This window comes from Sciurus vulgaris, assembly GCF_902686455.1.
Source record: "Sciurus vulgaris genome assembly, chromosome: 16".
Taxonomy (NCBI): domain Eukaryota; kingdom Metazoa; phylum Chordata; class Mammalia; order Rodentia; family Sciuridae; genus Sciurus; species Sciurus vulgaris.
This window is the reverse complement of record NC_136477.1, coordinates 76,809,920-76,836,179: the sequence shown is the minus strand read 5'-3', so window position 1 is coordinate 76,836,179 and position 26,260 is coordinate 76,809,920. Positions and strand designations below refer to the sequence as shown.

The 26,260-nt window shown below is 35.1% G+C and overlaps 2 pseudogenes across 2 annotated transcripts in view; both read left to right on the top strand.

The window, feature by feature from the left end:
• The first annotated feature begins 7,500 nt into the window (after window positions 1–7,500).
• The window catches only part of LOC306647162 (cyclin-dependent kinase 17-like), a 1,195,982-nt pseudogene continuing 1,177,222 nt past the window's right edge, over window positions 7,501–26,260 (top strand). The window contains exons 1-3 of the transcript in view: window positions 7,501–7,618; window positions 12,943–13,107; window positions 24,395–24,528. The product of the transcript in view is annotated as a cyclin-dependent kinase 17-like (transcript). The remainder of the gene's footprint in view (window positions 7,619–12,942; window positions 13,108–24,394; window positions 24,529–26,260) is intronic.
• Window positions 9,488–10,793, top strand: LOC306647299 (eukaryotic translation initiation factor 2 subunit 1-like; annotated as a pseudogene). The gene has a single exon. The product of its transcript is annotated as a eukaryotic translation initiation factor 2 subunit 1-like (transcript).

The window sequence follows — 26,260 nt, the reverse complement described above, 5'->3', positions numbered from 1 at the left end:
ATGTCTGAATTGTTAATTGTATTGTTTACTACTAAAATTTCTTTATTTAGTTTTTGGTTGGAGGATCTATCAGTTGTTGATTGGGATATATTAAAATCATCCAGTATTATTGTATTTTGTATTATTTGATTCTTGAAATTGATAAAGGTTTGATATATGGACATGCTCCAATTGGGAGGCATTTATATTTATAAATGGTATGTCTTATTGATGTATAATTCCCTTAAGCAGTATGACATGACATTCTGTATTCCTTTTGATTAACTTTTACTTCAGGTCCACTCTATCTGATATAAGGATATTAAAGCCTCCTCGTATATGAGTTCCAAGTGAATGATATTTGTTTTCCATCCTTATACCTTAACTTGTGAATGTCTTTGCTTATGAGGAGAGTCTTTTGGAGATAGCATATTGTTGGGTCTTCCTTTTTAATCCAATCTTACAGACAATGTCTTTTGATTGATGAGTTATGGCATTTGCATTCAATGTTATTATTGAGATATGATTTTCATTTTCTATCATTTTGAGTTATTTCTCATTTTTAATTTGTTTTTATAAGGTAATTTTCGGTTCCTTGGATCATCTGTTTTATGTACATCCCCAAAACATGCACAGAAACATGTGGCATGTTTTGTTCATGACTTATGCTCAACAGCTTAGATTCCTAAAATTGTTATTCAGTCAGTCATCAGAAACTTCCTCCTCATGGATCTTCAGATCTCAGTTCTGTTAGCTTTAATTTGTTTCCAATCTGCCCACACACATCTTCTTAGTCATTAGAGATGTGGGCAGAAGGTATCCACAAAATTAGGGTCCCCACTATCAGGGTTTCTTCTTTATGGCATTACCTCTCATTTTCCATGATCTGGGGATTAATTATCTGGTTTTTGGGTCTTCATGAACCCAGGTTACAGGTTTCTTTACAAATATTTTTGCCCCTCTCCACCCTGTAGCCTCTACTCAAGCAAAAAGAGGAAGAAAAACCTGTGCCCATTCCAGTGCCATGACATTGCTTTTTTCAAAGTGTTAAATAGACCTCTATTCTCTGTCCTGACTTAGTCCTTCTTTAGTGTCCTCAGGTAGGATTCCTTTTGTTCCTTTGTCTACAGTGTATAATTGTCTCTTTGTATATGCTGGAGATAGGGATGAAGAGACTCATACACACTAAGAAACACATTTTTCGAGCTCTCTTTTTGTATTAAAATGCTGTGAAAATTTATGAACCTTCTTGTGAAAATTAAACACACATGCCACTCAAAAGTTCATGGCACTATGTTCTAATGTCCTGTCCATCACCCTAAATTCTTCCTATTTTTCTAATTATATATTTTTCCCATATAAACCCATCTTAATTTTTGCTCAATGCACTCTGCCAGATGTTCCATCTCTTGAAATCTGCCTCAACACAGCAGCATGGTTTCCTTTCCTTAGCACATTTCCTGGGGCTTCCCCTCAGTTACCCTTGCTAAACTCCACCATGTCCATGGCCAGCACCTGCCATGCAGTGTATGTTGTTTTTCAGTTGTCAGGTCAAGTGTAGACTACTGAAATGGTATGTCCCAATGTCAAAGAGAAGGAAAAGATCACATGAGAACCTTTTCAGACCATTTATCAAGGAACCCCAAATGTGCTTCCTTGAGTGGTGAGATCTGAAGATCATTTTCAAAAGATATTCTAATGTGCCTTTTGCTGTGCTATTGAGGATCAGGAAAATGAATTAAGTAGCCTGGAAATAATTAACTGTTATGTGTAAATTACTTGACAGTGTTGTAAATTTGATATCATCTTTCATTTTGAAAAGGCTTATTCTATTTTTGATGAGTTTCTTTAGGGAGAGAAAGTTAAGGATATATCCAAGAAAAATGTTTTTAAAGCAATCGAGCAAGCTTATATACTATAGGAGTCACAACATGAATATTTTAATGTCCCTGTGCACTAAATGAATACTCATCAAGTATTCAAAATTTTGCAGAGGAAATAGGAAGCTGAAATATTTATGAAAGAATATATCCTCACTTTGGTAACTATCTTGTAAAATAATAATAGACTATTTCAGAATGATTACCATTAAAATTGTATGTTTTCTTATTTGCAGTCATCTTTCCTGTATTATTTAATTCTACATATGATCTTAATATATTTTATTATTCTGATAAGATATGACATGTGAATGTTTTGAGTAATAGTTTATCTTAACACATGCATGTTACAAGTAATGAAGCATGTGTGATTATTTTATAAGAGAAAGCAGCATTCATTATTGTTTATCAAAGAGAATTTGGATGGCATACTCTGTCCAAGTAAGCAGTGCCATAATATTTAGTATCGTTCAGTCTTCAATTGTTGAAGGGGAATAAAAAACAAAGCAAATCTATAGTGTGATTTTCTTGCAAACAGAGTTAGAATGTTCTAATATACCACATAAAGGAGTATGTTTAAATAACACAAGAAATTAAAATTAATTTGTACTCATGTAAAATATTTAAAACTTTCAGTTAAGAAATTTTGTAGTGCCATATTTACTGAATCACATTTGTGCTATATTATATTTGTCAATCTCTTTAAGAACTGTCAGAAAGCTGTGTTAGAAATGTCTTCTGCACTATGTATTGTTTAGTGATACCCAGTTCCATGTATCAATACTGAAATTATTTATGTAGTTCAAAAATTCTCATGCTGTCTCAATACCTATATGTTTATATATTGTAAACAAAATATATTTTTTAATTTGTTTTTCATTTTGGAGCCACTGTGGCATAAAAAAATAAAGACATCGACATCTCATAAATAAAAGCTGCAGTGCAATTCACTCAGTGGTTATTTTGGACCACTCCACCCCCTCCATTTTTCATTTTTTCTCCCAAATATCCCCATATCCCCACAGTGGAACCATATAATTAAAGACATTATATCCCTGGTTCACATCAAGACATCATTTGAGTACTTTTAAATAATGTATGGATCTTCATGTAAGAAACATATTTTGTGGTCTCAGTAACCTTAAAAAGTAATTATATTCAGGGGCTAGCCTGTTTGCTTTGGATGCTGTGTGCTAGACTGTAACAAGCTGTTGCTTTTGTTATCTGTATACAGCTGCTTGCTTTAAATTAGTAGATCCAGAAATCGCTTTTCTTGCATGTCTAAAATAATTTCATCTAAAATAAAATAATACCAACTATCAAAATTATTTCCATGGGACTAGTGTAAATGAAGGTTTTTCTGTTTCTGTCATTATTATTTTTCACCCTCCTCCTTTTTACATGGAGTATTCATACTTTTGCTATATCTGAATCTGATAATCTGAAACTCATTATTCCACTACCCAACACTATATCCCAATCTAACATTATTGATCTGATTCTTGGGAAATATTTAGCTAAACAGACAGCCCTTATATTTTTCACTCAGAAATAAACTCATACATGGAAAGGACTGTTTCCATCTTCTCTAGGAAGCTTTTGAACATGTATTTTTAAAAGGTTTTCTTATAGATGGATTTAATTTAGTAACATATTTCTTAAATATATCCAAAGTATCTTTTTCTTCCTTATCAGTAGAACAAATAAAATGTAATTCAAGTTAAACTTTTGTGAGATAATAAATTCTTATTACTGTCCTAGGCAACTAAGGACTTTTAGTTTTTTAAAAATACACTTAGTATGTAATGACATAACCATTATTGTGTTTTTCATTATGAAAATACTTCATATTGTTTTGCTACCATCACTATTATCTGTCTCTGAGAATTCTTTTTATGTTGTAAAACTGAAGATCTGTATGAGGTAATCAGTAATTCTCATTTCACTTCTTCCCCAGCAGCTACCATTTCTATTTTCTTTTTCTATGATATGCATTACAATTATTGAATTATTTTATATATTTTTCCTATGAAGTGTTTGAAATTTAATGTATATTTCACATTTATGGCACAACTCATTTTGTACTAACTTCTTTCAGGTACTCATTAGCCACTTTTGGCTGTTGACTGTTGTTTCAAATAGCCAGACTCTATGCTATAATGTAAACTGAATTCATATATAATTGATGTGTTAGTATGTGAAATAAATCATTTCTGTTAAACTTTCTTAATTTTATTCCTATTTGTAAGTATGAACAATGGGCAGGTTCCAGTTTTCAAAAATTTTGAAATAGGCACATCTCAATTAAAATAAAAATGTATGCCCAGATTCTGAAATGATGTCTATGTAGTTAGACATCAATAACCATATGACTGTGTTTAAAAAGTTTGCTGTCTAAGAAGTTGGTGGTTATGAGCTACCAGCTCTTAGGACTTTTGTAGAATATAGATTTCTTGATGACTCTGTTGGGGTTGACAAAATTACCATGATTGTTGACTTGCTAGAGGAACTCTCTCTAGTGTCTCTAGGGTAAAGTCTTTTTTCAGACTCAACTAGAGAGATGGGAGTGACATAGCTTGGTTCATCTTAAATATCTAGTATGTTTAAATGAATGACATTGATGACTAACCATGAAGGTAGCTCAATAAGTTTGACAGTCAGATATGAGATACAATTTAAGACAGCCCTATACTAAAAGGTTTCTTTCTGGACTCAACTTTTGATTTCATTGACTACCTCCTTGCTTGGTAAAATACCTGTGTTATGTTATCTTTAAATCCACATCAAAACCTCCATTTTTACCTATGATTTAGTAACTTGTAGAAGACTAAAGCTTCTGCTGAAACTACTAGAAGTGCTAGGAAACTAAAATCCTTTTGGAGGCATTGTAGAGCTGCTGAGTCATTTAACATTCAGGAGAGAAGGATACAGACACATTCTGTACTGGGTTTCCTCCTGTGTTTTCTAAATCTTAAGCTGTGTAGAGAAAAAGGATAAAAGCTAAAAGCTGAGTAGGGTATAAGAGATAAGCAAAAAGCAACTGGAGAAGTTTGATGGATCTTTTGGTAGTTTGTTGTTCTGGCTCATGTTATAGTGGAATCTATTAAAGGGCTGTGTCATAAGAGTAAGTACAAACACAGGCAGGTCAATCTTTATAATATTGTTCAAAATCAGTCTCAAGCAATCTCTGTTCCTGATTGAATTGAGTTGATCTGTTCATCTACTTTGACTTCCCTCTAGAAAAGAATTAAATTTTCTTTGGCAGAAGGTAACAGCCTCTAGAATCTGTATATTTTCTCTATAGGCATTTCACAATATCATTCACATAGAATGCTTGGCAGTTAATAAAAATTGCTAAGTGTACAGGAAGTCTAAGAGAAAAAAAATCAAGAAAAGTAACAGTTCAAATCATCAAGATAGTCTTTATACAGATTAAACAGACTTGGGAGTTACAGAAGCATTAAAACATGATAAATAATCTAGTTATACAAATACATGTTGAGACTGAAAATTTTACTAGAGAAGTGAGATCTATAGAAAAGAAAATTTTGAAAGAGAAAAAATGTTGTAACTAAAATTAAGAACCCAATAGATAAGTTTAATTGCAGTTTACATAGAGCTGAAAAGAGGAATAGTAATCTAAAAGATAAAGTAATAGAAAATATTCAGCAAAATATACTTGTAATTTTGGTGTTATAACCAAATCAAGCTAAGGCATGACGTCTTTTCAATAGTTCACCAAAGTCCATTTCCTATTTTACAGCTTAAGAGCAAAGAAGTCTTTATTATAGTGTAATTGTAATTCTTGCTATTTTAATGTGTGTGGTTTTATATTTTTCTTGTAATGTTTACTTTGAAATGTATAGTAAATATAACATGGAGATGGTAATGAACAAAATTATTGCTACTTGTAAATTTGTACATGATACCCTCCATGCAGCCACTGAGCAAAGAAAAATTATTACATAACTAGTATCTTATGAAGAGTTTACCTGTTCAACAAACTCACCTACTTAGAATAGAGCCTTAGAATGAGACAATAAGTAAAACACAAACAGAAATAGGTAAACAGAGGTGGTTTGTAAAACATTTATTTTAGCATGAAAGATTTTTAAAAAAACATTAGTTGTAGATAGATATAATTCCTTTATTTGGTTTATTTTTATGGGGTACTGAGGTTTGAACCCAGTGCCTCACATATGCCACGCAAGCACTCCACCACTGAGCCACAACCCAAGTCTAAGCATAAAGGAGTTTATGAGGACCTTACTCTTATGTAGGATAATGCTTTTGGTATAATGGTTGTAGACGTTCAGAGACAGGTTTGCTGAGAGTGAGGATGAACGATGGCTACCTTACTTAGCCTTACCCAGTGCGCTTACCCAGGCATCAGAGACTGAGCTCTGAAGGCATGGATCTAATTTTATTTAGGGTTACACAGGACATATATAGGCACATTATCCAATCAGGTTAACAGGCTTCTTAAAGTATTACTGAGTCAACCTATAGGTGATCCATATGTCGAGGGTCTGCTTAGTGCAAATAAACAAACCAAGCATGCCTAAGCAATTCTGCCCAGCAACAGGTCTGAGACAAAGGGCTGGGGGAATGGTAAGCTCCAGCACACAGCATGAAGCGTGGGTGAGCTCACATAACAGCTTTCTGTGATGCATGTCAGAACTAGGCCTCCCCTCAGCTCAAACTCAGCCTCAGCAGCTACAAAGACATTCATTCCATGGCAAGACTTTACCATTACCTCAGTTTCTCGTTCAGACTGTTTGGCTTACTTAGACCATGGTGTCAGTGACTGCTGTCAGATAAGCTTGATGAATGTTCCCTACAAATGTTGATCTGGTAAACCTGCTCATTGAAAGTCAGAAAGTAAATCAGAAGGAAGTGATGGGTAAATTGTTGAAAAAATGGATTTGGGAGCAAGTACATTGTTTCCTCATTTATAAGACTGCACCATGAATTGTATCATTCATATATGTATGTATAAGAAAGAATACATTATGTATGTATTTTTTCTCAATTACATTTTGACATCCTATTAATTGTGAAATCCATCCAGATTTCAGAGATGCTATAATGTGGAGGATAATGTCATTGGCAATACTGTTTATAAGTCTAATTATTTGGTTTTTGTCTGACTTGGACCAGGGAACTTCTTTGAGAAATTTTCTAATACATAAAAATGGAATAGTAAAATGTCAAAGATTATTCTTTTCCCTTTCCTCTTTATCTCTCCTAACACATGGTTATATCTGAAGATATTTACTGACTAGTTCCTATGTGATTGTGATTTGTAGGGATGGAATCTTTTAGAAAATAAATTTAAAGAAAATTTCCAATCCTTCTAAATTTCATTATTTTGAATGAATTCTAATTATGCAAAATTTCTGCTATTTTAATAATGCCAAATACATATAGCATTAATTAGCAAATGCATCTTTTTAAACAAGAGGTTGAATTTTGTGATGTTTGGCAAAGTAAAAAGTTCCTGATTATATTCATCATATTCCTATTTTGAAGATTCCCACGAAATGCAGAAAGACATTGTTTTCTTGAGCAGTAAAATATTCATAACTTCACTTTTGTGTTCATTCTTCAGAATTTTTTCAAGCCACATTCAATTGATAGGATGAAAAAGTTTAAGAAAAGGCTATCCCTCACTCTTTGAGGATTCCAGAATGTTAGTGAATCATTATCTGAATTAGCTGAACAAATGACTATTGAAGAAAACAGCAGCAAGGATAATAGTACTTATTTGGGATGGAGAAGATGCTTCTCCCATTTAATTACTTTATAAACAATGTGAATTTACTGTCTAGATAAAGTCATAATAATGTCCTTTTATTTCTCTCTCTCCTGATGTTTTAGGAATCACAACATTATATAACTTTCTCTTGCTTACTTGAATATTCTACTTTCACTCCAACTTTTTTATTATGCCTGTCTCATCATAATTAATTATTCATCCCACATTTCTGTTTTTTACTAGTTTACAAATAATGATATATTGCATAATATTATCCTAATTTTTAAATAACTATTTTGACATTTAAATAGACATTTAAATATTTTTGCTAGTCTTATAACCTGAATTAATGCAATTTAAAAATGCATAGAACATTTGTGAAATTCGTGGTATCAGCATAGTTTTTCAACATGTTATATGCATATTGACTACTAAATTCTAAGGTTCATCATGAATAAATTTTATTGGTTTTCAATTTTATGTTTGTCACAGACTTTATCTGTTGTACTGACCACATAGAGCAGGTAGGCATATAATGTTTTATTCATGTGACAGTCCTTTTTACAAGTCAAATTAGTAATACACAGATAATGATATAAAATAAAGAGCTTGTTAAAGTGAATGCATTAAAACATAAATTGTCACATTTTTAGAACAAGTCTATATATTCAAAATAAAAATACCCCTAGAAATGTTATAATTACCAGAAAGGAGCTTACATGACTTGCTGCCAGTGTGTCATGACACACAGATTACCTGACAAGCCTTCCCTCACTGTGCCAGAGATTCTGCTGTAGAGATTTGTGGCAGCAGTTAAAACATGGTCACCCACATCCCTTGCATTGCATGTACATGTTTCTGTTGTGAGAGAGGGAAAGGCATAGTGGAAAGGGATCTGCATTTTAAGTCAGAAGTCATGGGTTGGGATTTGATACTGAAAACACTTGGTTGGATAACTCCAGGGAAGTCATTTATTCTACCAAGGACTCAGATACCATATTTCCTTTTCTCTGAAGGGTCATTATTTCCTCAAGATTCCTCAACATGTTGGCAGAATGAATACTTTACAGCCTAATTTTCTTTCCTTCAAAGTCTATAGCATTGTATCTATCGCCCCAGACCTCCTAACTTCTGCTGAGATTTCACTGAGAGCTGCTATTTTGTGTTTAATGTGGGACAGGAGAGATGAACTAGTAGGAAATTTAAAATAATAATTTGGATATAGTTACATGGAGGAGGAAAAAATTTGCCTTTGTGTCAAATCCCAAAATTTATTTTATAGACTTCTATTTTTCTTGCAAGATGATATCTCCTAGATACCTGAGACAAAATTCTAATTTTATTTCAGAAATCCATTGAATTCTTTGTATTACTTAAATCCAGTGTGCATGGGGGCATTTTTTGTTTGTTTGTTTTTTGATACCAGGGATTGATCCCAATGATGCTTCACCACTGAGTCATATCTCTAGCCCTTTTTAACACTTTTATATGGTGTCTTGGTAATTTGTTCAGGGTTTTGCTAAATTGCTTTGGACCTTGCTACATAGCTAAGGCTACCTTTGAACTTGTGATCCTTGTTAGCATGACCAGCTGAGTGTGTTTATTTTTAAATTAGAAAAGCCTTGCCATTATGTTTTCCAGTGATATTCAGCAATAAAATAAGCACAGTATGCATCTTCATGGGTGATTTATGGGACATATTTGACTGTGGGGAGAGGAGTGGTACTCAGAAATGAACACAGGACTACTCTACCATTGGGCTGTATACATAGTATTTTTAGTTTTCATTTTGAAACAGTCTTGGTAAATTGCTGGCTTTTGGTTTGATGATCCTCCTACTTCAATTATCAAGATAGCATGAGTAGGACTAAAGAGCTCGGCACGGGAATTTAGTGCGGGATTCACACACATACCTCAGAATGCCAGGTCTAGGTTGTAGATTTTATCAACACAAATTTCCTGAGGTGGAAGATGTAGTGATGGTGAATGTAAGGTCCATTGCTAAAATGGGAGCTTATGTCAGCTTGCTGGAATACAACATTGAAGGCATGATTCTTCTCAGTGAATTATCCAGAAGGTGTATCCATTCTATAAACAAACTCTTCTGAATTGGCAGGAACGAATGTGTGGTTGTTAATTAGAGTGGACAAAGAAAAAGGATATATTGATTTTTCAAAAAGAAGAGTTTCTCCAGAGGAAGCAATCAAATGTGAAGACAAATTCACAAAATCCAAAACTGTTTATAGCATTGTTTGTCATGTTGCTGAGGTGTTAGTATATACCAAGGATGAGCAACTGGAAAGCCTGTTCCAGAGGACTGCTTGGGTCTTTGCTGACAAGTATAAGAGACGTGGTTGTGGTGACTATGATGCGTTTAAGCATGCAGTCTCAGATCCATCTATTTTAGATAGTTTAGATTTGAATGAAGATGAACAGGAAGTACTCATTAACAACATTAATAGGCATTTGACCCCACAGGCTGTCAAAATTTGAGCAGATATTGAAGTGGCTTGTTATGGTTATGAAGGTATTGATGCTGTAAAAGAAGCCCTGAGAGCAGGTTTGAATTGTTCTACAGAAACAATGCCCATCAAGATTAATCTAAGAACTCCTTCTCGGTATGTGATGACTACAACAACCCTGGAGAGGACAGAAGGGCTCTCTGTCCTCAATCAAGCTATGGCCGTTATCAAGGTAAAGAGGGGTATGTTCAATGTTCAAATGGAGCCCAAGGTGGTCACAGATACAGATGAGACTGAACTTGCAAGGCAGCTGGAGAGGCTTGAGAAAGAAAATGCAGAAGTGGATGGAGATGATGATGCAGGAGAAATGGAAGCCAAAGCTGAAGATTAACTTTGTGGGAAGCATAGTCCAATTTGAGGAACATGAAGCAGCCCTTCTTGGCTATAAATCCTAGACTTGAAAATATTGAAAACTTCAAAGCTGAATATTTTTTTGTTTCCAAGTATTTAAATGTTTCAACACACTAGAATATGAAATTCCCTCCTAAATGTCAGCTGTTTTCACACAGTAACTCCCAATACATTTTTCAAGGGAGCGGCCCGATTTCTCTAGAGAAAATCTTTCAGCCTAGAAAGGTCCTAAAATTGGGCTTATGATTTCCATTTATGATGTCTCCAGATTGGCACTCTTTGTGGTTCTGTGCCTCCTTAAGATTTACCAGGGGCACCCAAAGCAAATAATAATCCCAATCTTTCTATAAAAAATGTATTCAAACAAACATCAAATAAATTTCTGGGATATTTAACTATAAAAAAAAAGATAGTATGAGTAACTGTACCTGACTAGGACAATTTTCTTTCCTTTTTTGTGGGGGTACCAGTGATTGAGCCCAATGATGCTACAACACTGAGAAACATTCCCATCACTTTTTATTTTTGTATTTTGAAAAAGGGTCTTGCTGAGTTGCTCAGGGCCTCACTAAGTAGCTGAGGCAGGCTTTGAATTCACAATTCTTCTGTCACAGCCTCCCAAGCCTCTGGGATTGTAAGCATGTACCACAACATTTGGCTAGTACATCTTCTTTTTAAAAAATAGTTATTGATCAACCTTTATTTTATACATTAATTTATATGTGATTCTGAGAATTGAACCCAGTGCCTTACACATGCAAGGCAAGTACTCTACCACTGAGCCACAACCTGAACCCCAGGACATATCCTTAATGAGTATTTGAGTAAAAGACACACCTCTAACACCTCTATTTTATTTTTTTGGGGGGTGCTGGGGATTGAACCCAGGGCCTTGTGCTTACAAGGCAAGCACTCTGCCAACTGAGCTATCTCCCCAATCCTGATAACCTCTATTTTAAAAAAGCTACGAATCAAAGAAAATGAACCACCTACTTTTTTAACTAGTTAATATTTTAGACTAATTGCATATTTTCTGAAATGTTTTAATATTATTTATTAAAACATGCATGGTTTGTAACCTAGTGAAATGTTTACAATATCTAATTGTTTTCAAGTAGCATATTACGTTTAATGACATTTTATTTTACAATAGTAAATTTTGACAGGTAGTAGAGAAGAAAAAATAGAAACTGTTGAATTTCTTCTTCAATAGACTTACTTGATATAATACTTGTGGGCATCCTAATAGATATTGAAGAGATTACAGGTAGCAAGGACTACCACAATCTGATTTTGCATATTCCCTTGCTTTAATTAATAGCTTTTACAGAAATTCTGCATCTTTTTTGGTCAAAGCCTAATAATTTCTTCCATCACATTCTTTCCTTATGGAGTTTAGGCTTGTTGTTGTTAGAATAAAATGTATTATACAGTAAAGTGTAGAATTTTATCCAAAGTACTTGCAAGAATAGAGAATTCTGAGCCCATCAGATTTTTTAAATATTTTTTTAATTTTCAAAAATTAATTCATACAATTTTCCCTAAAGCTTAAATATAAAATTATCATATTAAGCAGCAATTCCATTCCTAGGGTTATACTCAAAAAAGTTGAAACAAGTTTACAAATCTTGATCGTATTATTTGCCACTTATAACTAAATAACTTTTATTTTTGTTACCAGGGATTGAACCCAGGGGCACTTAAACATTAAACCACATCCTCAGCCTTTTTTATATTTTATTTAAAGACAGCGTTTTATTGAGTTACTTAGACCCTGACTAGGTTGCTGCAGTTGGCTTTGAACTTGCAATTCTTCTTTCTCAGTCTCTTGAATCACAGGGATTATAGGCATGCACCACTGCACCTGGCCTAAATAATTTTAAAGCATTATATTTTAGGACTATTTCTGCTTGATAATAGACCTGTGATTGTTTAAAAATTCTTTATATTAAAATCTAAAATTTGGGACAATAATTTCATAGTCTCTATAAATGATACTTTTTTGTTTAATTCACTAATTGACACACTTTTCTGGATGTCTCTCAATAGGAATATAAGTTCATTTAGGCAAGGATTACATCTTTTATATTCTGTAGCATGCTTCATCATAAAGCACACACTAGGTAGTAAATTCATGAAGAAATGGATGTAAACAATCTTGAGATAATTAAAGTCAGCAAGTGGACATAATTAATATATTAGTTTTGTGATTATCTAATTTTTATTACATGAGAAAGGAATAGATATTAGCTAAATTAAAATATTTTTATAAATATTTTTCATAAGAAATTATTTTAAATGTACTGCTTTGTATGAATAATTTTAGACATGAGTTTATATGTAGTGATCTCTGTTACAACCTCAGTTTTCTGCTTTGCTTTCTCAATCATTCCAATGTGATTCTGAATCTTGGGCTGGTGAAGAAAAGATTTTCAAATACTGTGAATCACAGAGCCTGTGGTGAAGACTGGCAGACCTCCACCATCTCACAGCATGCATTCCTTCTTTCACCAGTACACAGGGTCTTTCAAGAAACCCCCATTGGGGAGACCCCATAGTATTACTGGAGGAAGCCTTGGCTCCACCATGGCAATGACCAGAAATAGAAGCAGATTGAATAATTTTGATTATTTGTTAATTTTATCTAACTTTCTGATTGTAGAACATGCCTGTTTTTAGGTTTTAGTCTGCCAGGTTTATTATCTGCTTTCTCTTTGCCAGTTAAAAAAACAAGTTAAGAGTAGGAATGACATCAGAAAGATGGAAGGTACTAGAGAGGGTATTTTTGATACTACAGAGAAGTAATATTTGAATACCTGTCATTCAGAAAGGAACCAAATCCCATAAGAAGGACATGCAGAATTTCAAAATGACTGGTAGCTTAGGGTGGTGCTTAATTTAGGATCACACCTCATTAATGCTTGAAATAATCATTATAGACTAGTGATACCACTCTTTACCGGTGACGAGTCCTGCTTCCTCAGGTGTTGAAGTATAATGCCAGAGAAGCACACCGAGGCAAATGTAGAGTGGAAATGCAGCTTTATTAAAGAAAAGTAAAAGCAGACTTCTCCCGGGTGAAAGAAGGCAGAATCCATGGGATGAGCAAATCTTGTCCTTTTTATGGGTTTTATTCTCCCATTCTTTCCCCCTTATCTCTTTTCTTCCTGCTATATGACTAGGTCTGGTTGTACATTAAGTGAGAAGCCATGGGCAGGGGGAGGGCCAGGGTGATTCAGGCAGAAAAGGGCCCAGGGGGCACCAATTAGCAGCCCCTTGTTTGCAGTCCTTGATAAAGGCAGGTAAATTTGGCAATTAATGGACTCTGGAGATCCTTGACATTCCATTCTTCCAGGGGCAGTCTCCAACTTCCAGAGGCAGATGGCTTCATGGCCTCCATTTCCTTGATTTGAACCAATTCCCAATTTTTACACTAACTGCCTGTCCCCAATTCTGGCTTCACTAGTAGAGTAATTAGATTATCACCTTTTATTATTATGGTACTCTTTTATTATGTCCTTTTAAATATCCAGGAAAATACATATCTTAAAATTTCTATTTATTTTAGGTCTACTTTCCTGATCATTTTTGGTAGTGTCTATTTTTAAAATTTTCAAAACCTCTTCATTTGCAGATGGGCACAAGACCTTTATTTTATTTATTTATTTTTATGTGATGCTGAGGAGGGAACACAATTGCCTCACATGTTCTGGGTGCACATTTTACCACTGAGCCTCAATGACAGCCCTAGTGGTTTCTTTTTTAAAGTTCATGATTGATTTGACTTTTGGAACTTGTTATTTTTTTAAACATAATAATTCAAAATTTCTTGAAAATTTTTTGAGTACCAGGATTGAATTCAGGGACAATTGACCACTGAGCCACATCCCAGCCTTATTTTATATTTTATTTAGAGATAGGGTCTCAGTGAGTTGCTTAGTGCCTCGCTTTTGCTGAGACTGGCTTTGCACTCTCCATCCTCCTGCCTCAGCATTACAGGTGTGTGCCACCACACCCAGCTAAACATAACAATTTTATTTTTTTGTTAGATAATTATATTTATGGAAGTTTCTGAGCATTTTTGTACTGCTTGCATTCTTTCTTGCCATGACAGATTATTTTCTGATGTGTTTCATAAAATTTGGGAATATGAACTCATGCAGTTTTTATCTGCTGGTAATTTGTGTAGCCTTTACCTGTTTAGGTGTGACCTTACAGAAAGATGTGCTGCAGTCAGCTCACACTTTGAGATGATTCTTAAATTTTTAGCAATTTTGCCTGTTAAACATGGCTATTATTAATTTTTAATCATATGAGCTTATAATTAAGGTAAATTCAGAAACAAAAGTAATGAATATGTAAGAGTAATTATTTCTGATTGTTGTAGTGATTTTTACTATTTTTATTTATGCAGTAAGAGTTACTTCTGTGTTATATTTATTGCAAAGTACCATGTAATGGTGTACTACTGCATGTCTTCCCATTGTTACACATTCACTGTCGTGTTGGTAGTGTGAAGTGGAAGACTGTTGCTGAAGGAAATCAGAAAAAAACTACAGGTAAGGGCTTGGATGACTGTTGATTGTCTAAACCAGGGACTTGTTAGTACCTTTTTTGGTTTTGTGGACTGTAGTCTCTGTTTCATATTCTTTTATGTGATTAGTAACATTTAAAATGCAAAAACAAAACAAAACAAACAAACAAACAAAAAAAACAAAAACGTGTTTAGTTCAGGAACCATACAAAAACAGCTATTCTTGTATTGGAATCTTGGTCTAGATTTAAGAAAGCAATGTTGAAAGTGTTAGGGAATGAGATGAAATTTAAATTTACTGTATCTCTAGCTACTATGTAGTAAATGGCACAAAAATTGAGCAAGTAAGTGTTCTTCTGTTTCTCAAAAACTCCTGTTGTGCCCAGCGGCTCGAGACCCCACAAAGACCACCAGAGACCATGATCAATGCAAGCAACAAAGAGTTATTTATTAGCAAGCTCGAGCCTGGTCCTCTGCACACTCAGTAACCCAGTGACGCTAAGAGGCCCTGAGCCTTTGTTCAGCAGGCTTTTATAATGAAAGGCAAACAGTTTTACAGTGTTCTTTTTAATTGGTTAACATTTGAACAGCTAAACATTAGTCCTCCTCTGGTTGGGTCCTGCCAATCTATTTGATTCTCATTGGGTCCTGCCAGAACTGAACGGTCCTAGAGGAAGAAGGGAGGAGGGAAGGGGTGAACTATGCAGGAGATGAGTCGGATTTAGGCCCTCCTGTCCTTGATAGTTAAGGTTTCTAGGCAGCTGCACATTTCTCAGACAAACATTTCTTAACAACCTTGATAAGCACGGGGGCCCAGCAGTCCTGCTTGCGCTGTATTGGCTTTTGAGGGTGCAGTGGCAACTGCCTGCATCCTGGTGATTAAGACAGTTAGCTGCACAGATATCACCCTGTTCTCAACATTCCTCCCTTTCCAAGAACATTTAGAGAGCCAATCTTGGGTCTCTATAGTTTTAACCCTTACTGCTTCCCGGGCTGATATTGGGCTCTTAGTACCATTAGCTGTACCATATTTTATTTTATTTTTAACAAAAGCAATTAACTTATTGATTATACAAGGCCCTATAGTTAAAGCTAGTAGCAACAATATTAGGGGTCCCACTATAGTGGACACCAGAGTAGTTAACCAAGGGGAAAAATTGAACCAGGATTTAAACCAGCTCTGACTAGCTTCCCATTCTTTCTTTCTGTTTGTTAGTCCTTCTCTGACTTTTGTCATATTATCCTTGATTATTCCAGAGTGATCTATATAAAAACAACATTCTTCTCCTAGGGCTGCACATAGATTTCCTTGCTTACAGTCTTTAAAGCAGGTAAATTTGGTACTCAATGAGCATTGGAGACCCTTAATATTTTATTCTCCCAGGGGCAGTCTCCAACTTCCAGAGGCAGATGGGTTTCATGACCTTCATTTCCTCGATTTGACCCAATCCCCTATTTCTGCACTAAATACCTGTTCTTAATTCTGCTTTATTTATCCCTCTAATCTTAGGAACTCAATGCTGCTGGGGAAGGGGGTCGATGACCGTTCTGGCTTCTTTAAGCTGGAAGTGGGTGGCATGGGGCAAGCAGCTTGGAGTTCCTTTTTTTAAAAATCGGGTCAATCAAGGAGTCCAAGGTAGAAGTCTGGCTGGGAAGAGCAGGTTGTAAAGTCATCTGGGGGTGGGTGCTTCTATGAGAGAAGAACAAAAAGACATGAGTACTGAAAGGAGATTAGTACAAAGTAAATGTTTCAGCATCTGAAACATGTCACTGAGTATCATGAAAATGATGGAAGTCAATCTCTCACGAGGAGGTGGAAGAACTGATAAATTGTTTCCATAACTAGGCCTAGCAAAGGCTGGAGAGGACAAGGCCTTCATTTGGGGACTTTAACATTGTCCAGGTTATCAGGAATGTAAACACAACATTTAACTCTTAATGTCATAGATGTTCCCAGAAAATATAATTAAGCTACTTAATGTCATCTGATTTTTGTAAAATATCCCTTTATTGGTATAAACTGTGTTTAGTAGAGATCTCTATACTTCTGTTACTTAGGGCTAGGTAATCATACTAGCAAACATAGATTAAGTCTACCTGTGTAGCTTAGGAAGGTCTTAAACTGACTAAAAACTTCTGACTCTGGCAGTTTCTCTTGATAGTTATCAGGCACATTTGCTGAAGAATTTTTTTTTTTTTTCATTTGTAGCTCCCAGTTTTTATTCTAGTGGGCTAATACAAGTGTACATCTTAAGTTACATTTAACTGTTATTTCTTTTAAATGCCCAAGAATGGCCATATTTTGGGTTCTAACTGTTTTGCTGGATGTCCAAGATCAAGCTGGTCAAATTAACCTGGTTCCTGTCTTGTTAAAGAGTCAGCTGAGTTCCCACAGGGGTCACTCATAGAGCACTTAAGAGCAGCTTCTTAGCTCCACCAGTGCCATTGATTAGGCAGGGTCTCTTGATGAGGTGACTTCCTTTGGAAGCATCAAGGTAGGTCTCCCTTTTTCCATGACTCTCCTCTGCAGTAGATGCACTGAATGATTTTTCATTCTCTAGTCTCAACAATCTCCTTTATCAGGAGGTTGTGTGACCCAGAGTTGCAGTGCACCTTAGAGACGTCCCTTTATTCCCTGGGTTCAGGCTGACTTTGAGGGCAAGATACTGTTTTTTCTTGGCCTCTGTATTTAATTCCAATTTCTAGGTTTGATCTTAATCATCCAGCAAGCCAGTCTCACCAGTCATAAAGTAAGAGTACTGGGCTTTAACTTTAATGTCCATAGCTTTACAGTTATTTACCCTTTTATCTAACTGGAGTCTGCATTAGTACTGGAAGTTACCACTATCTGTTCTATATAGGTGATAGCTTATTATCAAAAGTTACCTAGGTTGTATGTTCTGAAAGCAGCTACTTCTGCAAAACAGTAAAAGGCAACAGTTTTACAAAATGAATTTAGCAAGAGTAAAAACATATTCAGCTTGTATAATAGCTATCTTGAATTTTGACTGAGAACCACATTATATCCCCTATTTGAGATCATAGTAATTTTACAACAAATACCAATCTTTTGACTATAACTTTAAATAAGCTGTAGTCTGACTTATTTTGGAGTCACTCTAACATGCAGCAGGGTGTGGCAGAGCCTTATTTCAGGTAAGGCAGGGCTCTTTATGAATCTTAAGTAAAATGTTCTAATCCTGAAGTAATTTTTTCCCCTTTTGCCATGACCAGCATGACCAAATTTTTAAGTTCAGTGAGGGGCAAAGGGGTATTAGAAAATAAAGGTTTATAAACACAGATTTTGAAGATTAAGCTGAGATCAGATGGAGCTCTGTTCTCTGATGGAGATGCAGATCCATGTTAGCAATCTTTATACATGTCTTATTATTAGGTTAAAGACTATGTAAGCATTATTCTTTGTTTTCAGGAGAGTTACAGAGACTAGAACATCTACATAACTTTTTCCACAACTGCAAAATGCAATGTTAGGAACTCTGTGTAGCTCTTAAAGGAGTCCACTGTCCAAAGTTACTGTAAGGCGGGCAGGAACTAGAGAAGGGAGCTGATGAAACACTGATTATCTAGCAAAACAATTTTTTTTCCCTCTGCCCAAGAGCTGTGTGCCTGAGATCAATGTAAGAGCTGATAGGACTCCTGTACAGAGCCTCCCCGGGAGGGTACTGCCACAGCAGTTAGGCATCTTGTGCCCCTACACAGGAACACTTCCAGGCACCAGGCATGCTATAGTCATGTGGTCAGAGATCCCAGTCTCAGTTATTGTTGTCCCATTTTTGCTATTGCGCATTACACTCTTTATTAAATGTCATTTTAAGAAGTTTACATATATTGATTCCTGAGTCTATATGAACATTAGTTAACACAGTCTAACATTATATCCAAAACAGGAATCAATCAAAGAAAGGCTGAGAGAGCTTTTAAGTTTTCTTTTGTGTAGCAAAATGCTTTTACCTTCTACTATATGAACCTTTAAACAAATCAGGCTGTCACTACCTCTTAGAAATACATTTACATTTAAATTTTTATCTCAGTGAAATAAGTAACCAATTTTATTTATATCTTACTGATAATAGGTCCCATAATAGAATATTAAATGATAAAAATAAATCCCCAATAAAATGCACCCCTTAAGTTTAAGATTACCATTACAGACAAGTTTATTCTGGAGTATAGCAGCACTTGATAAATTCCCTGCTTTAAAAACTTGTATACCTGGAGAATATGAACACATTTAATATGCAACTAGTGACTATTTCACAATTACCTTGACACTTTTTTCTTACCAAATTTAGTTTTTAAAGAAAAATGTAGACTCTGTAACATAGTACAATACTCTTAAGAGTTGTTTAACCATAATTGTATACACCCCAATTTTTAAGACTAATTGTGCTAAAGAATAAAACTTAATAGACACAAAGTTAAGAGTAAATTAGTGTTTCAAATCTTTGTTATTTTACCATGTCAATTACCATATAGATTAGACTTCGGTTTATATCAGAACATTAGTATTTTACCTTAGGAAAAACCTTAAATAGCTTTAACTGATTGTCTCACATACTTGTAACCAACTTAGTTTCATGTAAACTTGTTGACATTTGCCCTTTACTTACACACAGACTTTCTTAGCACTTACTTAGACCTTCATGCATTGCATCACATAAACACTGTCTTACCCAGAAAAAATTTTTTTTACTAAATATATTTTCATACCCAGAACCTATTATTTTCTCTTTCCTTTCTGTCGACACCTTTTTGTTCACATTCTGAAACAACTCTCATGAAATTTCTGAATTTAGATAAATTACTCCATTTTAACAAGATAAAATACCCTGTTGTTTATAGTACTCTAACTGAAACACAGTGAGAGGGGAGATGGTAACTCTAATTCCAAACCTAAGAGCTCCTTGGAGATTTGCAGAACTGGAGGGGGAGCAGGGGGAAGTGGTAAGAGAGCAGATGGAACGCTCACCCTCCAGGTTGGTGTTTTACCTGTTAGGACATAACTCTTAATAACCTTGTTTTTAGTAATGACACAAAGTAATTTTAAACACTTTTAAATTTACCAACCTATGAAAACACTAATAATGTTTAAGCATGTTACTCCATGGAATTTAAGGACTTAAGAGTACTTAATGTTATTTAACAATTAGCATTTTAACTTTGCAAATTAATCAGATGTTGATAACAAACACATTTGAGTAGTACTATACATGTTAAATTTAATTTACTTATTCTACAAAAACCAAGATATCAGACAAGTGTCCTGAACAGTATTTGCTGTCTCTTTCCTGTTGAAGAACAGTCCTGGAATCAATTGATATCAGACATTGTTTAACATCAATATTTCATTAGTTTGACCACTTAGAGACTTGTGAATTATTTTTAAAGACATTTTACTTTTATTAGTTTACCCAATTTAAATTGAACCCTTTAAAGTCACGTGAATAAAAGTATTTGAAGTCATTTTTAAATTTTAATTTTAGGAGCGCTCAGTTTTGATACAGACAAAACATGACATTAGACACAAAAACAAATAACGCAAAACCAAAGGCCTTGTAACTTTATAGGTGAATCTCCATTGTAATGTAACAGATGTTTAAAAATTGTAGTTGAATAAAAAATAGAACTGATCAAAAAAATCATTAATCTAGGTATGTAGGATCAAAATTATGAGCTCAGAAATACAGCACTAAAGAAAAACAAAACAAAACAAGAATCTTAGAGAATGAGTTAGTTCTGTGTAGTAGCCCGGGAGTTTAAAACGCACCTCTTTTTTTTTTTTTTTTCTCTCAGGTTACTCCCCCTTCTCCCACTGAAACTGCTACCGTTCACATTCCAATGCAGGCTTCAGCAAGGCCAGACAGGGGAGAGGGAGGGATTGCCCAGGACTTTTTAACCTTTTTTTTTTTCTGGTTGAGAAATCAGGTTAGGTTTGAATGCAGAAAATCACAAAACATTACTTTCCACTAGTTTTGGGGAATGGAGCTGCTGAGCTCTCCACCTAGGGGGATTGGAGTAAACAAATCTCTTATGAACAAGGAGAAGGACTGTAAAGTACCCTACAATGAGTGTCCCTAAGCCTAAGAATAGGGTACCTGAGGGAGGACAAAGGGAGCCCATCCTCCAACAAACAAAGAGGTGCTTAGGACAGACTAGTAACAGGTAACAAAGGGAACCTGGGCATTTCCATACTAATTGTCCCAGGTCTTAATCCTACAGTTTGGATTCCTATGTCTGACCAGCAAGGGAAGGGGAGCATCCGGGAGGGAGTGGATGAGCAGAAGTGTTGTGTAGCCCATTTTACCCTCCAAAAATGAAGAGACAGAAAGCTGCACCTCAAACAGATGTGGGGTGCATGGAGAGAGAAGCTTACTTATCTCACTCGGTGTAGATCTTGGTGAAGATTGGCTACTCCGTGGAGCAGAGTGCAGCAAACTTACCCTCCTTTAGGTGGTCCACACTTAAGTTCTCTCTGGCACAGACCTCGAAGAGGTGACTCAAGAGGAAAGTCTTAGGAGTCACCTGAGCCTGTTCCCTGTATAATTCCAAAAGGATGATATGAATTTGACCATTGATTAGTATTTCTCCTTTCTATCAGGAGATTCATAGACCCGTTTTCCTCCAGATTGGTGATGAGAAATTTAAGAATGAGAAACAGAATAGTAGTGGACTAACACATCGAAGAATTTAATAGGAGGCAAGAGTAAAGACCATACAGGACAATACACAAATGCACAAACAGACAGACATATAGTGCGCTAGATCACAATTGGCTAGTTGGTATTTTGTCAACAAAAACAAAAGCCCAGATGCGACAGAGTCGCCCAGATGCAACACAAAGGTTGCCCAGATGCAGCACACAGGCTGCCCAGATGGGTCCAGGGGACGTCTCCTGAGACCCTGCTGGGGTCCTATAGCGAGTCCGCCAGGACTTTGCCAGCCCAGAACCAGAACCTGCAGGCAATCCAGACAGAAATATGGCAATGCCTTACTCACCGGCCAATGATGTCACTTATGACTCTATGATCAGGTGTCTGAGTGGGCTTGGGGTATCCCGGACAAGCCCCCATATGTTGTGCCCAGCGGCTCGAGACCCCACAAAGACCACCAGAGACCATGATCAATGCAAGCAACAAAGAGTTATTTATTAGCAAGCTCGAGCCTGGTCCTCTGCACACTCAGTAACCCAGTGACGCTAAGAGGCCCTGAGCCTTTGTTCAGCAGGCTTTTATAATGAAAGGCAAACAGTTTTACAGTGTTCTTTTTAATTGGTTAACATTTGAACAGCTAAACATTAGTCCTCCTCTGGTTGGGTCCTGCCAATCTATTTGATTCTCATTGGGTCCTGCCAGAACTGAACGGTCCTAGAGGAAGAAGGGAGGAGGGAAGGGGTGAACTATGCAGGAGATGAGTCGAATTGAGGCCCCCCTGTCCTTGAGAGTTAAGGTTTCTAGGCAGCTGCACATTTCTCAGACAAACATTTCTTAACAACCTTGATAAGCACAGGGGCCCAGCAGTCCTACTTGCGCTGTATTGGCTTTTGAGGGTGCAGTGGCAACTGCCTACATCCTGGTGACTAAGACAGTTAGCTGCACAGATATCACCCTGTTCTCAACACTCCTACAGCAAAGAAACCTCTTACCCCACTGACAGATTAATAAAGTTCTGACATAAACCTGCATTGTTTTCATTTTTCTTCACGGGATCAAAACTACCAAAGAACAGTTGTGTTTGAATCATACTTGTTTGTTAATAATAACTTGGTTGTGTCAGGTAGCATTCAAGTTTTTATTCATAGTCTGTGACTATCAAACTTACCTCATAATAATTTTACAAGAGACTGGTGTTTCTGTTACCGTTTACACACCCAATTCGTCACCTTTTATCCCACTGTGCACCTAAACCCAAGCACTTTCCTGCCAGTATCAGCAACCCCCACTACGAAAGTAAAAGTCTGTTTATGCTTAAGAGCTCTTGACTTTTGATTCTCTCTTTGTTTAATTTTCTTCCTGGGTATTGCCTATACATTTTTGTTACCATCTTTACATATTTAAGCATTATATTTTGATCTACATTTTATTGAGGTAGAAAAATTTTCAAATGTTGCTAGAAATATATGGCATGTTTAAATTCTTTAACATTTTTTAACAGAAAAAAATTTGTGACTGTAGATGTATCTGATATCAAATTTTAAGAGATTAGGAATCAATCACCAACACAATCATTTTTGCTGCCAAGTTAATTTTTTGTCTAGATGTCAACATAAAATTTCTCCAGAATCTCTTTATAAAAGAAGTTTATTCCATTATCATTTGCAACTGCTTATGAATATGAATTGGACTTTTTTTTACAATTGGTTACCAAGAGAAAAATATAGAAATAAGGTAAAATTTAATATTGATTTGGTAAGAAACACTTGAGTTTAATTTTTAGAGTACTATTCTTAAGTAACTATTATTCATTAAAAGTTTAAATGTATATTTCCAGGCTGTAATTTTTATTCAACTCTGGATAATGACTTGAGTGCAAGTTCTTTCATAATATTTTATAATCCAATAGTGTAAAAGAATTTTTTAGTACTTCTTATTTGAAGACTTTTGAGTTAATATTTTGATCTCTTAACTGCACATGTAGGACCCCCCAAAAGGAAGACCCTTACTCGAGTCTCAGGATGACGCGCTCCAGGAAACACTAGAGACTGGCTTGATGCAAAAGCACGAGGCACTTTAATAACGGAGCTCCGGGCCAACACGTATCTCACGCAGGAGATAGAGGAGTTGACCCCGAGGCTCAGAAATCAGGGGATTATATAGGAAAAGTTAGGGAGTTTGGCGTGGGTACACATAATTGGCTGATTCAAACATAAGCGGGCACATGACTACATTGATTACATCAGCAAGTAGTACGTGCAAATTGACATTCCAGCAATGTGGTAGGGCAGTTTATTTTGGTTAGCAGGGGTCAAGTTAACCTTAAAGAAAAGGGAAGAAGGGGGAAATTGGGTGACACCAGATGGTCCACGGCCTTGTGGACATTGTTTATCCTCCATGGCCAGTTAGTTTTTGATGATTTGGCAGTCTTATTTTAGGCTTGTTTAGGTATGTTCAGGCCTCAGGCCTGTCCCTCTTTGTTTCTTTTTCTAAGTTCATTTGCTAGACTACAGATTCTGTGCTTTAATTATGGGCACTTAAATTTTAACTCCTTCACACATATATGCACCTGACTATAAAAGACTGTTATGATCTGATTTTTGTATGTTGGTTATCTGCATTTTATCTGCAATGATAATTACATAGTAGGATAAAATAAATATTTATTAAATTAAACATTGTCTCATTTTCCAATACAGATATTCTTCACAAATATGTAAAAATGGAATCAGATGTTGAGAATGACCAAGCTTCTGGGAAGTCATTTGATGAAGTTCAGTCACCTTCAGGTATTTGTCTCAGATATCATAAACATACATGGATCTCAATGGAGGCTACATTTTAAAAATATATAAATATACATTTATATGTGTGTTTTGTGTATAAATAAACACACAACACATATGTATACATATATATATCAAGCAAATAAAGCAATTTGAAAATTTTCATGATGATAGCTGTTATAATTATATCAGTGAGTTGTATTCTTAATATTTTCTTTTTCCAAATTACTATTCCAAGGCAAGTATACATTAATCATAGTATTCTATATTCACAGAATAAAGAATATTCATTTTTAGTTCCCTATTGAGGAAATGTTATTTTTTTAAATTCCAGAAATGTAGACTGGAATCATCCTAGAGGGCCTTAATAAAGTCCTCTTTTCAGAAAATGTGATTTCAATTATATCTCTGTGAGATTTCTTTGAATACTTCATATTCAGATTTTAAGAGAGAAAAATAAAATAAACACCAGCTTTTCCCCCCTTGCTTTATAAGTATCAGTGTCATTTACTTTATGGTTCATGGCACCTAGAAATCCCTATTGTACATAGAAAATTATTTCTCCATGTAAGTTATGCAACATATTTCTTTTTTTATAAATGAGTTATTATAACTTTGAAGACAGAAATTGTGACTATTATTATTTCAGAAGTTTGTTTCTTTTCTTGTAGCTGTAGAGACAATGAAGATTAGAGTGTCTGCCCTGCTTCTTGATTATATTTTTATTGTTAAAAGGTTGTTTCTGAGTTAAGAAAAACAATATCAGTATTTTTGTAATAAATTAACATTTTCAACTCAAGATCAACTTGATATTTGTCTAATTATATCAAAATAATCTATATCAAAATAATAATAAATTTGTCCTTAGTTTTTTTTTTTTATAATATATGTGATTTTATCACAAGTATAAAGGATGTTGGCATTTGGATTTATATGTAGATCATCTAATTCTTTCATTGAATTGTATATTTCCCTCCCCAGAGATGACATGCTATAGAATATATTTTTTAGTTTTATTCATTTTAGTATCTAGAAAAATTTATTTCTTCATTTTCCCTTTGCACATATACACATTTCTGATTCATCATGGCCTACCTGATAATTTCAACTTGGTGCAATACTGAAAAATCAATACTTCACATTTTGACTTTTGATCTTTTCCCTGACTGGCAATATGCAGTATGATACTACTTTGTGATGAAATATCACAGCTCCCAGTTACCCATGAAACCACAGGACTAATCTACAGTACTCTACAGAGTTCTGTGTTGCTAAACTGTGATATTCAGTGAGTTAGGTATATTTAAGTACATTTTCAACTTAATAATTTTTCATCTTAGAATGGGTTTATCAGTACATAACCCCATAGTCCATTGAAGAGCATGTACTTTTATTCAAGAATATTTTTGGAGATTTTATTGTTCTAGATGAGTTTTAGGCATTGCATTGTTTATGCAAAAAACAATCTTGGTAGTTGATTTGGGTTATATAAAATATTCAAATTAATATGGTGATAACCACTATTGTTGCCTTGTTTAGGCTAACCATTTGGAATATGGTATATATCTGTATTTACATCTTTTATCTCTCAGTAAATATTTACACAGTTCCTTTTTTTAATCTCTTTTGATTTTTATAATTTTATTTTAAAAGGATTTCTTTTTATATAATTTACATTTCTTGATGTGATTATAGAGGCAAGTTTCTCCTTGAAGTTTGTCTCAGCTCACATTCTATAGTTATGCTACTGCTGGTTACCGGCAGTGAATCCTGCTTCCT